Below are 24,087 nucleotides of genomic sequence, written 5' to 3' on the forward strand. Positions count from 1 at the left end.
CGCTGTCCCTGCTGCTCGCTCTCTCCTTCTTCTCTCTATCTTTACACATTTATTCGTATCCTTTTAATCTCTCCTTACCTCCATCCCTCGTGAGCTACTGTTAAAGTGTCGTACTCTGATGCAGACAGTTACGAGGCTCACTTTTCTCTTTTTTTCTCTTTAAGAATCACATAAAAAAGGCAGGCAGAATCATGGACAATTTTTTTAAGCCTGCCTGATGCAATAAAGTTCGTATTTTATAATGAAAACAAATTTTTTGGACTGTTTCGTTTTTCGGACTTTTATTTCAGTCCCTGCCAGGTTTGAAAAAACGGCGAGTATACATTAAAAAAAATAAATTGGAGCCCAAACGAAGTGTGCTTGGTAATTTTTAAAGAATTAGTACATACTTTAACCAGTCGCATCCGGGGACGCACGGTCTAGCAGGAATCACTGACCGCAAAGTCCGATTGGGAATCATCGTTGCGGCCGCTTCCACTGCCCTCTCGATGTGCATTGTCCACGGTTCCGTTGAGCGCGTTCGAACGCCTGATTTTCTTGAAGCTCTTTCGACAACTCTGGGAGAAACTAGGTCTCAAGACATGGCGATACCGGAAGAACTAAGCATCCGCACATAATTGAAAAGGCCTCCTTTATTGGTAGAAAACTTGCATTAGGAAGCGCACACTCTTCTGCTTTCTCGCGTTGTGATCGTGCCCGTCATCATGTTGAAGTACGTCCCCTTGAAGTGCTTTGCGGCGGCATGCTTCCTGTTTTCTTGGGTGAAATTTACAACCACCACCTTTAATTTTGTGATATATATAATTGCTGTAGCGCATCGCAAGGGAACCGTCGAAACGTGTACCTTAACTTATGAAATCAGCCAAGTGTGTGTTACAGCGCGGACGCAGAGAACGAGGGGAAAAGTTGGCGTGAAAGTCCCTCGCACGCTTTCCATGCAGAAAGCTGTCCATGCCGTGACGTGAGCGTTCCATCTCGCCTGTAGAGATTGGGAGATAGGAGGAGGCAAACGCTCGAGCAGTTCCGGTGACCCGTCAACTGGTTTGTGTTCAGGTGCGGTATTCCAAGAACCCCAATTCGGGGAAAGTTCTCCGAAGAAGGGACTTCGCACACGCAGCCTGTTTGACTGCGCTCGTCTTGTCGGCGAGGCGTGCACCGGACCAAAGCCGCAAAATGTCCAAAGGTGCATTTTTTTAGGGTAAACAGCATGAAAAACTAAGACAGAGAAGTAGAATTAAAAAAAAATCAATCATTACTAACTTGCCCAATTTTCAGTACTACTCAGGCTAAAGGTGCGTGCGCCGGCAAACTGGCTCAGGCGGGTCGGGGAGTGGAAATTATGCGAGTAAATATATTTTTCCCGAAAAGCTGGCAAAATATTAGGGGTGCGCAAATTATATGAGGGCGCAAGTTATGCATGTAAAAACAGTAATATGCTGCACGTAACAAATGTCTGTATCCAGTATGACTATCCCCGACATAGAGAAAAGTATTTCAGTGTTTGTATTGCTGTATCTGCATTGCGGAATACTTTTCTGACCTTTTTGCAAAAGTATCTCTGAAATATCCCATTACGTCAAGTTTAAATGTATCTCATTATCTGTTTTTAGGCATCCAAACCGTGTATTTCGATATCTGTATTCCGGAATACTTTTTCGGGTATCTCTGCCCAGCCCTTGTCGGAAGGTCAGCTTGACACAACTACTGTTTACAGATTTCTTCATGAACGCAGTGTGTTTCTTAAATTTGATTATAGCAATATCTGCTCCGAAAGCCAGTTTTGCTGCTTTGAAGCAGTCTAAGCCAGTAGCATCACTGAATATAGGTCAAGTGCATTTAGCAACACCAATTATGTTTGAAAAAACGTAAAGGTATACGTTTACGCATGGGGAGCTAAAACGCCGAAAAATGTGCGTTCCAGTAAGATGGTAAATGCAAAACCTGTATCCGGTAACAGGTTAACCTAAAGAAGTATACGTACAAGCTGAAAGCCCATAATAACTGACCAGTCATTATATCTGGGATTATTGACTGTATTTTAAAGGGGATTTGCAACTCTTTTTGAGCATTGTCAGAAAACGCTGCCGATTGGTAGTTGAGGCTCATTTAATTTATTTCACTTCATTTATTGATGCTGTCAGCCCTTTTTTAAGGGCTATTACGGGAGTGAAATGAAATCATATTTAAGCAGAAATGTGCATGAGAAAAACACAAAGGAATAGTTGCTACTGCAACATGTGTCATTTGACAGCACTTATTATAATAATATGGCAAATCAATGGTAATTGCAAACTCATCAGTGAATCATAGAAAGAAAGCATCACTGCTGAAACACATATTATAGCACTTATCAAAACACATAATAAATATAATAGTTTAATTACAAAGCACGCAATTTTCCAAAAACTCGGTAAGGAATTAACTTTTTGCAACCGAACCTGGCAACAAATTTCACTGCTGAATCGCCTAAGGGAAGAAGCCGTACGTGAAGCAGTCATTACAAACTTTCCCGAGAACACGTTGGCCAAATATTATATTTATTTATTTGTTGATTTAATAAAACTACAGGGACGAAAACATTGAAGAGGGGGAGTGTTTACAATAAATGTTGTACAACCTAGAAGTTGATGAAATCATATAGTTTCTTAATATTTAATATAACTAGAGGGAACTCTGGCACTGCGATCGTTCACCGACCATGGGAATGATGGCTATTACACGGATTTCTAGTCTTTGTACTTAAGGGCGGAGAAATGCACTTGTGGCTCTATTTATTGCTGTGTTTCGGTTTTGTCTCGAAGGAAAGAATGAACCCTTTTGAACTTCGGGATTCGATTTGAAATGGTAAGCCTAAAGAAATAAGGTGTTGAAGCGAAACTTCTGAACATTTGCTGATTTTGTTTCATGAGAAAACAGCTCCAAGCCACACCAACACGCACGGAGCCAGAAGTACGAAAATCAGACAAATCCGTGTACTGCCCATCATTCCCATGCTCGCTGTAGAGCCGTGCGTTGCAGCTCCCATAGACACTAGCGCCAGAGTTTTCTCTAGTGTATATTTAGGAAACTCTATGGATCAAATGATTTTAGTACACATGGTTCTAGTTATACTATAGTTTTAGCTAGTCATAACAAGGACATGTGTAGTGTTGACAGACTAATGATAAATAAATGATTTAGAAAATGTGCTAAAGATACAGGCATGTACAGACAGGTCCACTGTTAAAGGGAACACTTGTGCGCACGGTATGTTTCGACTTCACTCTCTTGCAAAAACGCAGTAGCTTAGATTTGGAGAAGGCTACCGCTAATTGACAGTGTTGACTTCTTTTGACAGACTAATGCCACCCATGGACATTGTTTACCCATGCACTTGCTGTAACAGGGCTGGTAGTATCAACGGTGCTCATTCTAGCGTTCCCTTTAAGAGTGGATGGTACTGTACCTGGTAAACTAAAATTGTAGTCATAAATAATCAAATGCACACATGCTGTGGAAGCAAAAAAAAAAGGAGAAATAACCAAGGAAGTAGAATGCGGCTATACAATCCAAGCTCCTCTAAACAAATGACTATGATGAATTGATACCATGTCATCATCAAGGTGGTTTCATTCAATGGATGTTCGAGGAGTGAATGACTGAAAGAAGGTTTTTGTGTGGCATGTTTTAAGACTAACCTTGTAACAATGGTAAATTCTAGATATGTAGTGTGGCTGCAAAATTAGTTTGTTCTTGAGAGTTGAATGATGTGAGGGAGACGTGCGATTTTGGGATGATAAGGTAGGGATGCTAGTGAAATACAAGATTTCATGATAGTGCAGTAGGCGATAGTGCGGCACGCGGCCTTGAATTTGCAATGAGTTCTCAATATCAGGTAAAAATTGCTATTTTCTTGACAAATGAGGCTATATACTCAAATATTGCTGCGCCCCAAGCCCATGTATCAGGCCATTAGCTGATATGAGCATGATGAGTTACTAAGGCCGCGAAGTGTCCACACAATCGCCCTGAAATACCGTGGATTTGAAGAAGAAAAAATAATTGCTCAATAAGTTTGTGCGAATAGTGATTTTGGTCGAATAACTTTGAATTGAGTTCAATAGCACATACAGTGCATATTATAAAAACAAATGGGCATATTTGTCATGGCCTGTATAATATTTCAAAAAATTGAAACAAGGTCTGTGCAAATGTAATGTTTTTACATCAAAGGAAGTGGAAGCAACTTTGAAGTGTAGGGGAATTTGACTTTAGCTACAATGCAAGTGATTGGCTGTAAAATGTGTTACATTTTCAAATTTGCGATACTTAGGGCACATAAGTAGGTATAACAAGAGTTTAAGGGGGCAGACTGCTCTTTGGGACCAAAAAGTGACAAAAATATTCATTTTTTAAAATTGCCATATTTGGTTTCTGCAAGTATTTTTCTATCTCTCTGCAAATTTTCACGCACTAAGAAGTAGTAATTTTTTTGTAATGTCATTTTAACTGTCCAGATTCTTGGTGCTGTTAACATGCAGAACCTGCAAAAAAATGGAGAACCGACTTTGAGGCTTCTTTATAATTTGCCAGCACCTTTGTCTAAAGCTCTACTACCAATTTATGAGCGCCTTCGTGAGGATTGCTAAACATGCGCACCATGATCGTTGCTTTTTGAAGAAACTGTGTGTTTTCGTTTTTTTCCATTTTTCTCAAAAAAGTAAATTTGTGACTATTCAATTTTGAGGCCTCAATATCTCTGCAGCTAGGGCAGGTACAACAATATTTCTATTTGCAGTGGAAACCTGTATGTGTGTAGAATGCAAGTATGGCAGCAAAATTTAGAGCACATGCCCTTTTAATTAATTACTAATCAAAATAGTAACACAATTCCAACTGCTTTTGAAAATGTATAGTTCATTTTGCTGCAAAATAACCGATAAAGGTCTAAAAACAAAAACCTCTTCCATACTTTCACTCTATAGTCATTAGTCTATGTTGGCATATCCTAAATATCACATTTAATTAAGCACTTTTTTTTCTATGGTGGCCTTAAACAATAGGGAGTGAACTTAAGTTATCTCAGCAACAAAGTGAGTTACAGGAAAACTAATTACATATTTGAAATCAGCAGAAAAAACTGTATAACCCTGTGCAGTTTTATCAAGATCACTGAAAAAATAAACAAAAAATGTCTAAGACCAGTCTGCCCCCTTAAAGAAAAAAAAAATGAATAGATACGAGGATAATGGCTTTATTCAACTTTGAGGTGAGGCTTTGTGGCAGTGCGAACCTTTCCTAGATGTAGTTAAACCTGATTATAACAAAAGTAGCAAATTATCAGAAAAATTAGTTATAAAGAGGATTTGTTATATGAAGGTTTATTGCGAGAATTTGAAAAAGAGTGTAAATTAAAAGGGGAGCTAAAGGCAGTGCTAACCTAAAACAAATATATAGCGGTAAAAAACTTCGTCTTCATTGCAATAGTAAATATATAGAAACGAAAAACAAGCCGTTCAACACCGGACTTATATAACGTTACAATAGTGTTGCTGCGCAGCTAGACTGTGCCCTAAAGCAAGCGAAAAAGATATTTTGAACGGAAAATCGGTGCATGCACAAGCATTAAACAGAAATGGAATATCATTAACAATTTTCTAAATCATGGTAACAAGACAGCGGCCATCAAGGCGGTCGCTATCGACAACAAAATAGTACGAAATCCCGAAGACATAAGCAACCTATTTCGTACGTTTTCTTCGTCTTCAGAAACGAACTTAAGTCCCCAAGTGCCACAGCTAGAAAGGCAACCCGAATCTTGCTTCTTATGCCCTTGCACAACTGCTGAAGTGCTAACGATCTTTAAACAGTTAAAGAATACAGGAGCTTGCCTAGACAACATACACTTAATACATATTAAATCAGTCAAACACGTTATGGCCGAAGCTATCTGCCATGTAGTCAACTTGATCTTTGACACAGGGATTTTTCCCAGACAAGTAAAGGCCGCTGAAGTTATTCCTATACATAAAAAGGGTGATCTGACATTAGTAGAAAATTACAGGCCTATTTCTATACTCACATTTTTTAGCAAAATAGTAGAAAAATAATAGAAATTCGTATGTCGAACTACTTCACAAAGTTCACAACACACTGTCCTCGTCGCGGTTTCGATTCCGCGCTGGTCTTTCGACAAAACACGCTGTGATTAGCTTTATGGACTGAATCTGAACAAACTTGGACTGGATATTATCAGCTGGCTCAGTGTTCATTGATTTTAAAAATGCCTTTGACAATATTAACCATGACGTTCCAAGTTAGAAAGTTACGGTATTACAGGTTCGTTTTTAGCACTTCTGAAAGGTCACCTTTCAAACAGATATGAAAGTGTATTTATCGATGGTGCCTTTTCATATCATAGGCTCATCACCAAACGTGTGCCCTCGAGATCAATTTATTTATTTATTATTTATTTATTTAACAATACTGTAGGCCTTCTTCAGACCCATACAGGAAGCGGGCATATATCAATCATCACAGGTAACCAAGTAGATACAAAGTTAAGGAAATACAATATTTTGAGGGATGATACGCACTGTGAGCGCCCGCATGCGCACTATAGCGTAGCGGCCTATCTAATCGGCAGCGCCACCTGCGGCGCCTTTACTCAGATAAACTCCAAGCCCAAGCGAGGGCCGGGGACACTTTTTATCAATCTCGCTCCCGCCTCCGGGGCGGTCGGCACGTTTTCATGTTCGAATAAAGCGCATTCTTCTCGTTCACAACGCCTCTCAGCCTTCATGCCTAGCCCGCCCAGCCCTCACAACTGGCGCAGTCGACTCCGAACCATGCCTGGAACGTCGCCTTTTGCCCGCCGCGTGAAGTGATCCGCCGGACTAGCCGCGCGGCGCTCCGTCCTGTGTTTACCGTCCGCCGCCCGATACGCCTTTCGGCCGCTTCGTCCGAGTCATTTCGTGCCTTTGCCTTTTGTTTCGCCGACCGTCGTGCTGACGCCCACCCGCCCGATGAAGTAGCTCGCCTGCAGAGCCGAACCAACTTGACCTGCCCGCCTTTTTCGACTCTCGTGAGTCTTGTGCTCCTTCTGCTAATTTCTTGTGAACGCCATGCCGCTTGTGAACTGGAACGAGGCTACGCCTGAGGACCTCGCCGGCTTTACAGCAGACTTCCTCCGTGAAGAGTTGGTTCGCCGAAACCTGGACGCTACGGGGCCGAAGGAAGAAGTGATCAATCGTCTCCTCGCCGATATAGCCCAAAACCGCTCAATGACGCCTTTGTCGCCTTCCCCAGATTCCTCAGCGTCCAGCCAGCGCCCGAACACTACGCCGCTTCCTTCGAGCTTCGATGCAGCCCAAAGTACCGAGTTGCTGACGGGTTTACTTCAACAGCTCCTTCAAGTGTCACAACGCGCTGCAGCGCCAGTTCAGGTCACGACCCTTCCAGACCTGTCCGCATCGCTTCCTACATTTAATGGAGACGGCAGCATTTCAGCGTCCCACTGGATTGAAGAGTTGGAACGAACTCGAAACCTAGCTTCGTGGGAGCCTTCAACCGTACTCGCCGTCGCTCTGGGAAAGCTCCGTGGAGCAGCCGCGGATTGGAAAGCAGTCATTGGCCGTCAGTGTCCCACCTGGGACGCCTTCAGGCAAGCTTTCTTGGATCAATTCAGCGCCAAGCAAACCTTACTACAGTGGCAACAAGCTGTTACTTGTCGCGTGCAAGCGCACGGAGAGAACCTGGTCCACTATTCTTTGGCGAAGTTGAAGCTCATTTCGGGATGCCCAGTCACTCTTACCGACACTCAGCGCATAGAGTACGCCCTTCAGGGCATTTCCGACGAGAACCTGGCCACTACTATAGCAGCACAACGGCCAGAAACCGTCGCCGCCTATATGGACATCGTAACGCAGCTTGACCAAACATTGAGCCACTTGTCTCGTCGACTCCCACGCCCAGGGTATTCAAGCACCAAACTAGTAATGCCAAGCCCACAGGTGCCCCACCACAGTGAAGAGGGCACGAATGTTCAGGCGGTACCAGACAAAACAAGACAGCCGCAGCGAATCGCAGCCCTACCACCAGACCAACAAGAGGCTCGGTACCTGACCATCTCTACGAGGCACGGCGCTCCTGCCTACCGTTCTGGCCAGAACTTGGCCGAAGCCGTGTGTTTTCAATGCCGCCAAAAAGGACATCTAGCTTCAAAGTGCCCATCCAGAGCTACTGCCACACAGTCTACAACGCATCCTTCGCCAGCTCTTCACAGCACACTTTCCGAGACCCTTGATGGATCGCTGGTCCAATGCGCCCTTGTAAACGCCACAATTGCTGGAAGCGGCCAAGTGGACGCATTTCCAGACAGTGGTTCCAAGGTGACACTTGTTTCTCGTCACCTTGTCAGATCTTTGCCCCTCCTGCCCTGGACCAGACCCCCTCTAGTTGTCGTTGGAGGAACGACAGTGGCTCCTGCTGGTGCTATCTGCTTGAAGATCTCTGTGGGACCCATCACCGGTTTGGTGGAAGCCGCCGTCCTCGATAACAATGCCATGCCACTTATATTGGGGGAAGACTGGTTTGCTGCCAGTCACGCACAGTTGGTGTTCCAGCCACCCATGCCAACTGAAATTCGTCATCCCACCACAGGAACAAGTGTGCGGTGCTATGAGCGACTGTTGCCCAGGATGTCGAACGCTGTTATGATCCAGGGGTCATCTTTCAATTACCATGTATCTGGACACCACAGCTCAGCAGGCCTCCAGCGAATGCCACTCCCAGGCCCAGATGAACCCCCGTGGTTAGCACTATCTTGTCAATATGAGGTTTCAAACACCAACGGCCCGTCTTCTGAATGCAGGCGAGGTGCTTCTTCAACAATAGAGGTTTGCATTGACCCATCCTTGCCTGCCGCTCAGGTTGGTAGCCATTTGCCAGCACATCAACAACGGGAAATCACGAGCATTCTTTCGAAGCACGCTGAAGTATTCGCTCGTGAAGAGGATGACTTAGGTCTGTACGAGGGTGTTGAACACTCAATCGACCTTCTTCCCGATGCTGTGCCATACAGTCGATCCCCTTACCGTTACTCTGCTGCAGACCGTCGTTTTCTTGAGGCTCAAATAAGCACACTCCTTCGGCAAGGCATCATTCTACCAGCCTTAGGACCTTGGGCATTCCCCGCAGTGGTTGTCAGCCGAGGTAGCAAGAAGCGCCTTTGTGTTAACTATGTGCCCCTAAACAAGATGACTGTGAACGTCGTGCAACCACTTCCACATGCGGATGACATCATGGATGACATTGCTGGGTCACAGTACTTCGCCTGCCTTGACCTAAAGTTTGCTTACTGGCAAGTTCGCGTTCGTAGGGAAGACCAGGCAAAAACTGCTTTTGTGACCCACTATGGCACCTTTATGTGGACCCGCATGCCATTTGGGCTGAAGAACGCACCTGCCACTTTCCAGCGAGCCATGCAGTCAATTTTTGCTAACCTGCAGCCCCATTGCCCAAAGTGCGGTGTGCGGGTGTACTTGGATGATGTTCTGGTTTTTGCGCCAACTTTTGACGAGTTTGCAAGGTTACTCGACGAAGTACTTGGTGCACTCCTTGCCAGTGGATTCAAAGTTTCACTTGACAAGTGTAAGTTTGCTTTGAAGTCTATCAGGTTTCTCGGATTCATTTTGAGCAGGGACGGCAAGCAGCCTGACCCTGCCAAAGTCGAAGCCATCATGAAAATCCCACAGCCTGCAAACAGCAAAGCAGTTTTGTCATGGCTCCAGACAGCAAACTTCTATCGCCGATTTGTGAAGAATTTCTCTCGGATAGCAGCACCGTTGCAGAGTCTCATACGGTCTGAGGAGTTTGCCTGGACCAGCGACTGCAATGAAGCCTTTCAGCGAATTCGCACAGCATTAACAGAGGCACCTGTACTGGGCCATTTTGATCCAGACGCCCAAACCACAGTCACAACAGATGCCTCAGGAACCGCAATTGGTGCTGTGCTCTCTCAGAAACAGTGTGGAAAAGAAACTGTGATCGAATATGCGAGTCGTGCACTCACGGCCGCAGAGAAGAAGTTGCATAGCAACGTTTGGGAGTGTATTGGTGTCCACTGGGCGGTTACGATCAAGTTCCGACACTACTTGCTCGGCAAGAAATTTTGCCTGTTGACTGACAACTGGACCGTTGCATGCTTAACAGCCAACATCAGGCCTTCACGTCGTTTTACGACCATGTTGATGGATCTTACAGAGTTCGACTTCACTGTGCAGCACCATCCAGGCCGTCAAAACGTGGTTGCTGACATGCTGTCACGATTATCTGCAGCAGTCCTCCATCAGACACAGTCTCTCGCAGCTATGCAAGCAGAAGACAAAGAGTGCCAGGACCTTCGTCGCTCTCTGTCATCTTCAGAATCGTGGGACCATGACCTTGCCATAATTGATGACATCCTGTACCATAGTGACGCGACTTCAGGTTCTCAAGCTATTGTAGTGCCAGCAAAGATGCGCCGGGCTGTCCTGGAGGTTGTTCATGACGGTGGAGGCCACATGGATGTAACCCGGACACTGACCAAAGTGAGAGAACGTTACTGGTGGCCAAACCTTACGTCTTCAGTGACCCACTACGTCACAGCATGCCAGATCTGCCAAAGCAACAACCGCCCAATATCTAAAAGTGTTGGCAAAATGGGTCTCATGCCAGTGTCGGATGTTCCTTTTGCCTTAATTGCCATTGATCACATCACAATGCCGGCTGCTTCAGGAAAGAAGTACATTTTGAATGTCATTGACTTTGCCACGCGTTTCATTGTCCCAGCGGCTGTAACTTCAACATCAGCTAAGGAAGTTATAGCACATTTACAGTCGGTGTTCTTCCGCTTTGGTTGTCCTGATGACTGCATGTCTGACCATGGAGCAGCCTTTGAATCTCACCAGTTTAAGCACTTCATGCACATGCACGGTGCTGAGATTCATTATTCAGTGGCATACCGCGCAGCCAGCAATGGTCTTGTAGAGAGAAGCAATGGGACTTTAGTCTCCGTTCTTCGTAAGCTGTGTCCAACGGACCAGACCTCCTGGGCAAGCAAACTCGAAGAAGCTGCTTTTGCCATCAACACAAGCTATAGCGCCAGCAGCTGTTTCTCTCCATTTGAACTACTGTATGGATACGTCCCCAAGCTCCCATATCAACGCCACCGTCCCGCCACAGCCAGGACCCTACAAGACCGTCTCCTAATGCTGTCTCAGAACCGGGCCGTAGCAGCAAGTAATACCGAGGAAGCACAAGGGAAACGGAAGACAGCATATGATCAGTCCCATCGAGACCACTCCTTCCAAGTCGGCCAGTTCGTCTGGGTGCGCCGCCAAGAGCCTGTAGCAGATGGAACTGGAAAGTTGGCACCCAAATTCAAGGGAATATACCAAATCACCAACCAGAAAACACCCGTTACGTTTGTCGTTAGCCGCGTAACTGGTCAAGGTCCTCGTGATCGACTCCAAGACAGGATAGTGCACGTCTCTCAACTCAAGCACTACGTGCCACCTTATGTCGAGCCTTACATTGTGAAAACCCAAGAGTGGCCTTTGTGTGACTTATCTGGCTCTCCCAGTGTTGGCAATGAGTTATCTCAACCACCAGTTTCCCTTGGCCCTGCAGTTTTGCCTCCAGCGGTACCCTCCTCGCGACCTCACCGCCAAAAGCGCCCACCCGAGCGCTTGAAGGACTATTCTCTCTCGCAGTGAAGCCACCAAGTAGTGCTCCTTTCCTAGACCAATGGGACTTGGTCAGACAAGGAGGGGCCGGATGTGAGCGCCCGCATGCGCACTATAGCGTAGCGGCCTATCTAATCGGCAGCGCCACCTGCGGCGCCTTTACTCAGATAAACTCCAAGCCCAAGCGAGGGCCGGGGACACTTTTTATCAATCTCGCTCCCGCCTCCGGGGCGGTCGGCACGTTTTCATGTTCGAATAAAGCGCATTCTTCTCGTTCACAACGCCTCTCAGCCTTCATGCCTAGCCCGCCCAGCCCTCACAGCACAAAAGCAAAACACTTACAATAGCGGGTACAACAATACTACATTGGTGCTCTTCCCATACATGAGAAGACGAAAAAAAAAGATAAAATAATAATAAAAACCACGTACTACGCATGAAAAACAATATTGTCACGGGGTCGTGACGTGGCCGAAGACAGGAGACTTTATGTTGGGATTTAACTGTTTATTTGGGCGAACCTGTGCCCGGTAAACAGAAAGTTCGATTACTGTAGCAGTCTTGCACAGATAGTCTTGAACGGAGCGTCGGCTGTCAATCAACTACTCACAAGCGGCGAAGCGCGTTGGCATTTATACTCTAGCCGTCGAATGCTCAAGCGTTATCGCTGGCGGTGGTGTAGGTTCCAGAATAATCTGTACAGTTTGCAGAGTAGGCGTGACCTTATCGAAATGACCTAGTACACTCCGGAGGCTTCTCGAAAACTCGAAATGGAACGTGGCATTGCCCCCTCTGAAAAAGGCATCGTCCCGATGCTTTAACTAAAGATGAAGGTGCAACAATAATGCAAGAAAGTACAATGAATAAATTACGATACAATAATAACGCAAAAAAAAACACTGTTTCAGTTTGTTAACGCGCATGAAATGGCTTGAGGCGCGCGACATGAACGACTTCAGGTCGCAATCGGCGTCATTGAGAGTTTGTGATGCTGTCGGGGACAACCTCGTAATTAATTGGGCCGAGATGCCGAACCACCCTGTACGGTCCGAAGTATCGTCGCAGAAGCTTTTCACTTAGTCCACGTCGGCGTATCGGGGTCCACACCCGAACACGTTCACCGGGCTGGTATTCCACGAAGCGTCCTCGAAGATTGTAACGGCGGCTGTTGGTTGTCTGTTGATTCTTGTTACGGAGACGCGCGAGTTGTTGGGCTTCTTTGGCGCGTTGAAGGTGCTGACTCACATCGAGGTTTTCTTCGTCGGTGACGTTGGGTTACATGGCATCGAGAGTCGTTGCCAGGCTCCTTTCGTAGACCAATTTGTATAGAGGTATCTCCATCGTCTCCTGCACCGCCGTGTTGTATGCGAAGGTCACGTACGAAAGAATGGCATCCCACGTCTTGTGTTCGACGTCGACGTACATTGCCAGCATGTCGGCGATCGTCTTGTTAAGCCGCTCGGTGAGGCCGTTAGTCTGTGGGTGGTACGCTGTCATCCGGCGGTGGTTTGTCTGGCTGTATACCAAGATCGCTTGAGTTAAGTCGGCAGTAAATGCCGTTCCTCTGTCGGTGATAAGGACCTCTGGGGAGCCGTGACGTAGGGCGATATTTTCGACGGAGAACTTAGCTACCTCGAGTGCACTGCCTTTAGAAAAGGCTTTTGTCTCGGCGTAGCGGGTGAGGTAGTCGGTAGCTACCACGATCCACTTGTTTCCGAAAGCCGACGTCGGGAACGGCCCCAATAGGTTCATACCAATCTGCTGGAAAGGTCGGCAAGATGGTTCAATTGACTGCAGCAGTCCCGCTGGCCTTGTCGGCGGTGCCTTGCGTCGCTGACAGTCCCGGCATGTCCTCACATAACGAGTGACGTCGGTGGTAAGACGTAGCCAGTAGTACCTTTCATGTATCCTCGCGAGCGTGCGAGAAACACCAAGGTGCCCTGCCGTCGGATCGTCGAGCAGGGCCTGCAGGAGTTCTGGTCGCAAAGCTGAAGGCCCCACAAGGAGGTACTTAGCTCGAAGCGGTGAAAAGTTTTTCTTTTGTAGAAGACCGTTTCGCAGGAAGAACGACGCAAGTGCGTGCTTGAATACCTTTGGGACTTCGGCGGTCCTGCCTTGGAGGTATTCTATTAGGGCCTTAAGTTCCGAGTAGTCCCGCTGTTGTTCAGCGAAGTCGTCAATAGTTATCGTTCCCAAGCAGTAGTCGTCATCCGGGTCGTTGGGTGGTGGTTGGTCGACAGGCGCACGAGAGAGACAGTGGGCGTCGGAGTGTTTCTCGCCGGACTTGTAAATGACATTAATGTCATATTCTTGAAGTCTCAGGCTCCATCGTGCGAGGCGACCTGAAGGGTCCTTCAAGGTGGCTAGCCAACACAAGGCGTGGTGGTGGCTCACAACTTTGAAGGGCCTGCCGTAGAAGTAAGGGCGAAATTTCGGCGTAGCCCAGATGATGGCAAGGCACTCCTTTTCTGTTGTGGAAGCTTCTGCTTTGGATAGCGATCGACTGGCGTAACTAATAACCCTTTCAAGTCCGTCAGCCCTCTGCACAAAAACGGCGCCAAGACCTACGCTGCTTGCGTCAATGTGTATTTCTGTCACGGCGAATTCGTCGAAGTGGGCAAGTAACGGGGGCGTCTGGAGGCGATGTTTAAGCTCCTGGAAAGCGTGTTTCTGCGGCTTTTCCCACTTGAACTCCACGTCGGCCTTGGTAATGTCAGTGAGACAATCGGCGATGCGGGCGAAGTTTTTTACAAACCGCCTATAATAGGCACACAGGCCCAGAAATCGGCGCACCGCCTTCTTGTCAGTGGGCGGCGGGAAGTCGGCAATGGCGGCTGTTTTTTGTGGATCGGGACGAACTCCAGACTTGCTAATAACGTGCCCCAGAAACAAGAGATCCTCGTACGCAAATCTGCACTTTTCTGGCTTCAGTGTCGAGTCCGGACGTCTTGATGGCTTGAAGTACAGCTTCAAGGCGCCGAAGATGCTCGTGGAAACTCGAGGAAAACACGACGACGTCGTCCAAGTACACAAGGCAAGTCTGCCACTTCAATCCTGCCAGTACTGTATCCATAACGCGTTGAAAAGTTGCAAGCGCTGAGCAAAGACCAAAGACATCACCTTAAACTCGAAGAGGCCGTCCGGTGTTATAAACGCTGTCTTCTCTCGGCCTCTTTCGTCGACTTCGATTTGCCAATAGCCAGTCTTGAGGTCCATTGATGAAAAGTACTTGGCGTTATGGAGCCGATCAAGTGCGTGCTCTATTCGTGGGAGAGAATACACGTCCTTTCTTGTGATTTTTTTCAGGACTAACTGAAGGCCTAACTAACTTAACTGAAGGCCTAACTTTCTTTAACTTCGCGGCAAATGACCCACTGATGACTGAGTAGTCGGCTCCAGTATCGACGAGAGTGGTCACACTGTGGCCGTCGATAAGAACATCGAGGTCGCTAGTTCGCCGTCTCGCATTACAGTTAAGGCGTGACGTCAGGTCACGGCTGCCTCGGCTTCTTCCGCTGCTTCCATGTTGCGTCGTCATGCCACCTTCGGTAAGTGAGCTTTCGCAGTCAGTGCTTTGCCAGGTTGGCATTGATTTCGGAAAGCTCCGTCGTGTCGTCGGAGGAGGAGGAGGATCTTCGGTAGTTCGTCGCACAGCAACCGCACCTCCATCGGTTGCTGCCCTTGGTTTCCCGGATACGGGCTGAGAGACCGGCCCCGCGTTGGGCCAGAGTACTGCCGGTGATGCGGTGACGTGCGGCGGCTGGGCGACGGCAAACGCGAAAGGCTTCGTGGTGTCCACTGAGTTCCTGTCAGGTAGTCGGCGATGTCACGTGGCCATTCTCCTCGCTGTGGACACGGTGCATTGACGGCGAAGCCACGCAGTCCCATCTGTCGGTACTGGCAATGGTGGTATGTGTGTCCGGCCTCGCCGCAGTGGTAACAGAGCAAGCGGTGGTCAGAGCTGCGTCAGACGTCAGTCTTCCTCGGCGCACTGCGCTGGGCCGCTGGCGAACGGTATGACGTCGGTGAGGGTGGTGGCGGTGGTGGCGTCTGTCGAAGGAAGTGCGATGGGGCGGCATTTTGGCGTGGACGGGGAGCAGCGTTGTGGCGCACTGCAGCGGCGTAGCTCATAGCTTCTGGCTCGGGCAGCGGTGCTTGGGGAATTCGAAGCGATTGCCGAACTTCTTCTCGCACAATGTCGGCCATCGAATCCACTTAAGCCCCGCCGCGGTGGTCTAGTGGCTAAGGTACTCGGCTGCTGACCCGCAGGGCGTGGGTTCGAATCCCGGCTGCGGCGACTGCATTTCCGATGGAGGCGGAAATGTTGTAAGCCCGTGTGCTCAGATTTGGGTGCACGTTAAAGAACCCCAGGTGGTCTAAATTTCCGGAGCCCTCCACTACGGCGTTTCTCATAATCATATAGTGGTTTTGGGACGTTAAACCCCACATATCAGAATCCACATAAGGCTGCGCCGAAGGCAACAGCTTGCGCAGCTCTTCCTGCACGATCGCTTGGATCGTTTCACGCAGGTCTTCGGAGTTACTGGCTTGAGCAGCAGCGCATTCTACAGTCAGGCGACGATTATACTGCCTGGTGCGCATGTCCAGGTTCTTTTCGATAGTGGTCGCTTCGGCTACAAATTCTTGGACATGTTCGGTGGATTTCTCATCAGTCCCGCGAAGAGCTCCTGTTTGACCTCTCGTATGAGGAAACGAACTTTTTTCTGCTCGGGCATGTCTGGGTCAGCGTGACAGAATAGGCGGGTCATTTCTTCTGTGAAAATGGTGACATTTTCATTTGGTAGCTGAACCCGGGTCTCTAATAAAGCAGCAACCCTCTCTTTGTGAACGACGCTCGCGAACGTTTGCAGGAATACGCCGCAGAAAACATCTCACGTTCGGAGCATGGACTCGCGATTTTCGAGCCAGGTCCTTGCGGTGTCTTCCAAATAGAAGAACACACGACGGAGCTTTTCGTCATGGTCCCAGTGGTTGAGGGCGGCCTCACGGTCGTATGTTTCTAGCCAGGACTCCGGGTCTTCGAACGATGACCCATGGAAAATTGGTGGTTCCCTGGGTTGATTGATGCATGACCATCGTGGGTTGGGATGCTGCGATTGTCATTGTCACTGCAGTCGCGGTCATGGCCTTGGTCTTCCGCGCCTTGTCTTGAAGAAGCCCGTACTCCAGTGGTAGCCCTTGCTGTCGGCGGCTTGTTCGCTGCTCCTGGTTGGTGTCGGTGTCTTCCCCGCGACGTGGGCTGGTTTCACGGCTTGACGGGGGCGTTCGGTTCATGAACGAAGCAGCACCTCCACCAGATGTCACGTGGTCGTGACGTGGCCGAAGACAGGAGACTTTATATTGAGATTTAACTGTTTATTTGGGCGAACCTGTGCCCGGTAAACAGAAAGTTCGATTACAGTAGCAGTCTTGCACAGATAGCAGTGAACGGAGCGTTGGCCGTCGATCAACTACTCACAAGCAGCGAAGCGCGTCGGCATTTATACTCTTGCCATCGAATGTTCTAGCGTTATCGTTGGCGGTGGCGTAGGTTCCAGAATAATCTGTACAGTTCGCAGAGTGGGCGTGATCTTATCGAAATGATCTACTAAAGTCCGGAAGCTTCTCGAAAACTGCAGGCGCGGTTTGTGCTAAGAATAGTGTAGTGTTTTGAGATGATAAAAAAACTTGGGAAATGGAACGTGGCATTCGCGGTTTGCGCTGAGAATTGTGTTTTGGGACAATAACAAAACTTGGGAAGTGGAACGTGGCAATAGATATGTACAAAAATTACAATGCACTACTGCAAAACACGTTTTTCGTTATCCCAACAACAAGAACAGCAAAATGTAACTATACTGGCTCAGTGAATTGCTCCACAAAAGAACAGAATTCATCAATATTTGTAATATTAACAGCTTCACCTGGTAGCGCGTTCTAAGCGGTGACAGCGCGAGTGAAAAAGGAATATTTAAACACATTGCTGTGGGCACTGAAAGCACTGATACATTTATCATGGTTCGTCCTACTAGAACGGCGGCCAGGCGGATGAATATAGTCGTCTTTACAGATTTTAAGGTGACCGTGAAAAAGGAGATAAAAAACTTTATGGAAGCAACATGACGCCGGCTAGACAGAGTTGCTAGGTGCGCTTGATGACGCATGTCTGTTGCACTGTCGCGCCAGGAGTATTTTGAGTATATAAACCTCAGGGCTCTGTGCTGCAATTTTTCAAGTTTTTCGCGAAGATAGTTTTGATGAGGGTCCCACACTATACTTCCCTATTCTAGAATGGGCCTGTCCAGGGTTTTGTAGGCGGTTAGTTTAACTGCTGAAGGTGCTTTGCTCAATTTTCTGTGCAGAAGTCCAAGTTGTGTAAATGCCTTGGCACATGTATTGGCGATGTGCTGTTCCCATTTTAAATCTTGCGAGAATGTGGCACCCAAATGTTTACTTTGTCAACTTTGCTAATATTGGAACCATTAAGATTGTACACAAATGACAAAGGTCGTTTTTCTTGGTTAGACTTATGAACGCGATTTTAGACACATTTATTTCCATTCCCCACATCTGGTCCTTTCTGGACCAGATGACATGGTCCTTTGTTATTGGTCCTTCCTTATTTTTGACATTTATGAGCGATCTGCCGAATCGCTTAGCTAGTGCCAAGTGTTTTCTGTGTGCTAACGATATGACGATCGTAGCCTCTGCTTCCAACACCACTGATCTTTTAGATAAATTAAACTACACAGCACAGAAGCTTGAAGACTGGTGTCTTAAGAAATACATAAGTATTAATCCTTTAAAATCTCATTTCAAAGTTTTTCATTCTCCTCATACTCATCTGCCTTACACGTACGAATAAGCAATGGTGAAATTAAATAAGTTTTGCGAAGTTTCTGGGTGTCATTGTAGATACCCATGTTGATTCGGTAGTTAAAAAAATTGGCTTTGGCATAAGGCAATCAATTCAAATGCATTAGAGGTTCAGCACCAATACAATTCTCTCACGTTATCATGCCTTCATCCATACACAAACCAAATACTGTATTACCTGTTGGGGAAGTACTTATTACACCCACATCTCCCGTTTAGTTAGTCATCGTTTAGTCATCCCCTCCTTCATCGTCCGAGCCCCTTTTTTCATAATTGAGTGTTTTACCTGTTCTTTGCATATAGAAAGCTAGCCTGATGATCTTGCTACATAAAGTCATAAAACCACCAAGTTTCTTAAGGGGGGACGTAGGTTATAAAATTTTTTAAAATTTTTTGCTCAATCTTCACCAAACTTTACTACCTAAACTATTTTTTCATGCTGATTTAAAATCTCTAATTTGTTTCTTAATATTTTAAGTGGTTTAGAAAATATGGTCTGAACCTTAATTGATTGCGTAGTTCTTACGGGACCTCTTGGCAATTCTTGCTAAATCTAAAAAGTGGATGCATAATCCCAATGCTGGAGACTTGCTGTAGGGGGTGATGCTATTTTTATCCATTTGAAGGCATTTTATAAGCAAGAAAACGGACGAGCACTTATGGTCACTATATTACTCACTAAAATCTTCAATGGTAATTTTTGAAGTGATGCTAGGGAAATAGAAATACGTGGCGACTTCATAATCAATTTTAATCTATTTACTGATCGAATTCAGCATTTACAATTTGAGGACACGTGCTTATAGGTTTAAAAATTTCAAATATCGCATTTTGTCAGAATCGACTTTTGGGCCATTTTTCACAATTCTTAGACCCACGTCCCCCCTTAAGAGATAGTAGGATTGGGGGGTGTTGGTATAACATGACAAAGAGTGCTTAACAGCGCAAACGACAGGAGAGGACAGAAAAGACGAGACAAACTGCTGAACTTGGCAGTTTATTTTTTGCGAAGGTCTCCGCTTTTCATATAGTTACCAATTGCACCAGTCATACGCGAAACACAATTACAATGCATAAGTACATCACCCCGACAAGCAAAGGAACAACTTTTCTTTATTGGTGAGCGCGACAAAAGAGGTGCTAACACAAAAAAAAGTCAACGGAGTTATAACAGCAACAGTTTTGCATAATGGTAAATAAAAACTTGCTGTCCAACTGCTGCTGGCTTTCAATTTAGTGCAGGAAAACTGTCCTTATTTTGGCCCACGAAACGTGTGATGTACTTTTTTTGTGGCCCGAAGCTGTACATGTGCAAAGCCGCGCCACACCCGCCGGACGCAAGTGGAGGCCAAAAAGCTGCGCAGCTCTGAGGATAGCGCATGTACAGGCCAACGCGCACGGTTCGAAACTAAAAGTGCCGTCCAGCCGCTTGGTTCCCATGCTCCAGCGCACACTTGACCTTTAAGGTTAAAACTGCCCATCATGTTTCTTGGTACCGCCTGATCGTTGACAAAACGCAGTGTCGCATGGCGAAGAACGCACGTTGCGGGCGCCCTCGGGTGCACGTAGCGGCGTTGGCGCTGTGGGAGTGGTTGAGCCAGTGTAGTGGTTAAGGGATGTTCGTCACTATGTTTGCATATAGCGGACGAGAAAGGATTGACATCAACATGTGATGCGACCAAAAGAAGCTTTATATTGCACACTAGAGAAGGAAGTGACACTTTCTTGTTGATGAGCTGCGCGAACCAATGGCTCTGCGCCTCCTGCGCGGGGAACACGCCCCCAAGCAGCTGCAGCAGCCCGATGAAGGCCAGCGTCGGGTGCGGCAGGTGCGGCGGAAACACCTACTTGTACAGGCACACCTTGTTCTTCTCGGTCTTGTGCACTTCCTGGTCCAGGAATGGGAACGTCGCAGTTTGGGTCCCCGTCGTCCCGACATGATGCGCTCGTCGACGTGTGCGAGGGCAAAGGTGGCACGGCTGGAACAGCTGACCGCACACGGATGCGCTACTGTGTGCAGCGCCGTTGAATCGGACGTCGCGACCAACCCAGCAGCCTGGGTCGCAACTCCCGAGGTCCAGGATCAGGCCACGGCTCACGAGGACCACATCCCGGTAGGCCTCGTCCACAAACCTGCTCGCGGCCACTCCACCCAGGCAGGAGCCGTTCAGCAGGCCCCGTCCTTGGACCTTGTACAGGCCGACGGACTCGACCTCGAACCGACACACCGGAGCTCGACCTGGCCAACACGTACGGGTCCCACTTCCGGCTCAGGAACGCTGCCAGGAACTCGTCCTCTCGAGCGGCGCACCGCTTCCTCTGCCTTCCTGGCCTCCACCCTTGAGCTCTTTTTCGCACGTTTCTCGGTACGGCTCGGCACCGCTGGCGATTCTCGATTTAGCCAGCAACTCCCCTGGCACCTGGATCCCTTGAGCTCTTTTTCGCACGTTTCTCGGTACGGCTCGGCACCGCTGGCGATTTTCGATTCAGCCAGCAACTCCCCTGGCACCTGGATCCTCGGCCACCCTGGATCTCACCCGGCTCCGTGGTCCTCCGTGCACACGCCCGCGTCTCGCCTGGCAGAACGTCTCGCTCATCCCTTGCTGATGTACGACACTCTGGTGACACCGGCACTTGATGGCATGGGTGCGGCTACGGAGCAGTCAACCCGCATCGGAGACGCGATGCTCCATGCGGGGGATGGCCAGCCCGTCCAGCGAACAGCTTGCGTCGAGACACGATGCTCGGCGCAACCGTGACCATTAGCCAGGCCACGTTCATCGCTGTGCCAAACGGCTGACCGTGGAGACGCCTCGCCGAGATCCGCGATGCCCTCGGCAAGGAAGAGAACAGCAGGCCAGGCCGCGCCCCGAGATGCAGTACTCGTGCCGGCAATGCCGCCCCAGCTGGCTGGAACTTGGATCGCCTGCGTCCGACGCTTCGGCCCGCTGTCTGCCGCTGCTCCGGTTCGTCCCCAGCCACACAGCCTACTGCCACGTAATGGTCGCACGTGGCCCAATCGTGGCACGCCACCTCTATCAGCTGATGACCACAGGTCATCAGCTGATTCGCTGACACTCACGCGCACATTACACGCGCCTTGCCGCGCACTTCCGTCGTTGTCGTTTTCTTCACTCATAACAATAACCCCCCGCACAAGAAAGTTGTTTCAGTCAAACAACTTTTCTCACAATACACAGTGATGAGGAAGAACAGTCCCGTAGACTTACGGCTCTCGAGCAGTGGTGGCGGAGATGCCTGAACCAGCGTGGCCTCGGGCCTCGTTTCCAAGCTCTCTGGTCCCTCATTTCTTTTTCCTCAGCGCTCACCCATGCCAGCAAAGCCTCTCCACTCAGCCCCATCTCCTTCCCTAGCTCAACTAGCTTTCTCTTGTCATCCATTCTCGTTGGCCACACACAAACAACGTGAGGCTCTCAGATGTAACGCGAGAGCTTAATCCTGGCAGGCTCGCCATTTATTGTGATGGTTAAGGGACGTTCGTCACTATGTTTGCATATAGCGGACGAGAAAGGATTGACATCAACATGTGATGCGACCAAAAGAAGCTTTATATTGCACACTAGAGAAGGAAGTGACACTTTCTTGTTGATGAGCTGCGCGAACCAATGGCTCTGCGCCTCCTGCGCGGGGAACACGCGCGTCCCCAAGCAGCTGCAGCAGCCCGATGAAGGCCAGCGTCGGGTGCGGCAGAAACACCTACTTGTGCAGGCACACCTTGTTCTTCTCGGTCTTGTGCACTTCCTGGTCCAGGAATGGGAACGTCGCAGTTTGGGTCCCCGTCGTCCCGACATGATGCGGTCGTCGACGTGCGCGAGGGCAAAGGTGGCACGGCTGGAACGGCTGACTGCACACGGATGCGCTACCGTGTGCAGCGCCGTTGAATCGGACGTCGCGGCCAACCCAGCAGCCTGGGTCGCAACTCCCGAGGTCCAGGATCAGGCCACGGCTCACGAGGACCACACCCGGTAGGCCTCGTCCACGAACCTGCTCGCGGCCACTGCTCCCAGGCAGGAGCCGTTCAGCAGGCCCCGTCCTTGGACCTTGTACAGGCCGACAGACTCGACCTCGACCCGACACACCGGAGCTGGACCTGGCCGACACGTACGGGTCCCACTTCCGGCTCAGGAACGCTGCCAGGAACTCGTCCTCTTGAGCGGCGCACCGCTTCCTCTGCCTTCCTGGCCTCCACCCTTGAGCTCTTTTTCGCACGTTTCTCGGTACGGCTCGGCACCGCTGGCGATTCTCGATTCAGCCAGCAACTCCCCTGGCACCTGGATCCTCGGCCACCCTGGACCTCACCCGGCTCCGTAGTCCTCCGTGCACACGCCCGCGTCTCGCCCGGCAGAACGTCTCGCTCGTCCCTTGCCGATGTGCGACACTCTGGTGACACCGGCGCTTGATGGCATGGGTGTGGCTACGGAGCAGTCAACCCGCATCGGAGACGCGATGCTCCATGCGGGGAATGGCCAGCCCGTCCAGCGAACAGCTTGCGTCGAGACACGATGCTCGGCGCAACCGTGACCATTAGCCAGGCCACGTTCATCGCTGTGCCAAACGGCTGACCGTGGAGACGCCTCGCCGAGATCCGCGATGCCCTCGGCAAGGAAGAGAACAGCAGGCCAGGCCGCGCCCCGAGATGCAGTACTCGTGCCGGCAATGCCGCCCCAGCTGGTAGTTGGATGGCAGCAGCGTAAGCGGCCGCGTTGCCTGGCCGGAACCTGGATCGCCTGCGTCCGACGCTTCGGCCCGCTGTCTCTCGTCTGCCGCTGCTCCGGCTCGTCCCCAGCCACACAGCCTACTGTCACGTAATGGTCGCACGTGGCCCAATCGTGGCACGCCACCTCTATGGGCCACCACAGGTCATCAGCTGATTCGCTGACACTCACGCGCACATTACACGCGCCTTGCCCCGCACTTCCGTCGTTGTCGTTTTCTTCACTCATCACAGCCAGACAATGTTGCGTTTTGCTTTTTGCTTTGTTTTTGTGCCACTGTGTTTGCGTGGTGCTATAAGCTAAAGGTTCCTTCTGTGTTTGACCAATGGCGCAACATTTAAACTTTGATCCATGCGGTCCCTGTAGTGCTCTTTTCAATCCATGTTGTGCCTGCTGTTGCTGCTCACAACTGTTTAGCTTGGTTGTCAAACTATGTTTTGACTTTTATTGTGTCATTCTTTTATGATATATTGTATGATTTAACATTGTTTCTATGATCAATGGTGCTGGCAATCACACCATAATAGAATGCACAGATACATTTCAAAATATATTTTTCTCGAGGACCAAAGTGGGATGTGGGTTTATTATGCGAGTAAAGTATTGTAAATGCAGCAGCAAACGTCTTCAGCCACGTACTTTTGCTGGTCGTTTCAAAGGTAGCAGTGGTTTAACTTCAGCTAAATTTCTCATATCAGTTTCTTGAGGTGGTGTTATTAAATCTGTGATTATTTTTTAGTGTCACGTACAAAAAAGAGTACGTAAACAAA

General features: G+C 48.7%; 1 protein-coding gene across 4 annotated transcripts in view; it reads left to right on the top strand.

Moving 5' to 3' along the window:
* LOC119178056 (uncharacterized) overlaps positions 1-24,087 on the top strand; it is a 697,593-nt gene that overhangs the window by 353,851 nt on the left and 319,655 nt on the right. The gene's annotated exons all lie outside the window — the stretch shown is intronic.

Source organism: Rhipicephalus microplus, chromosome 1 (genome assembly GCF_043290135.1).
Source record: "Rhipicephalus microplus isolate Deutch F79 chromosome 1, USDA_Rmic, whole genome shotgun sequence".
NCBI lineage: Eukaryota > Metazoa > Arthropoda > Arachnida > Ixodida > Ixodidae > Rhipicephalus > Rhipicephalus microplus.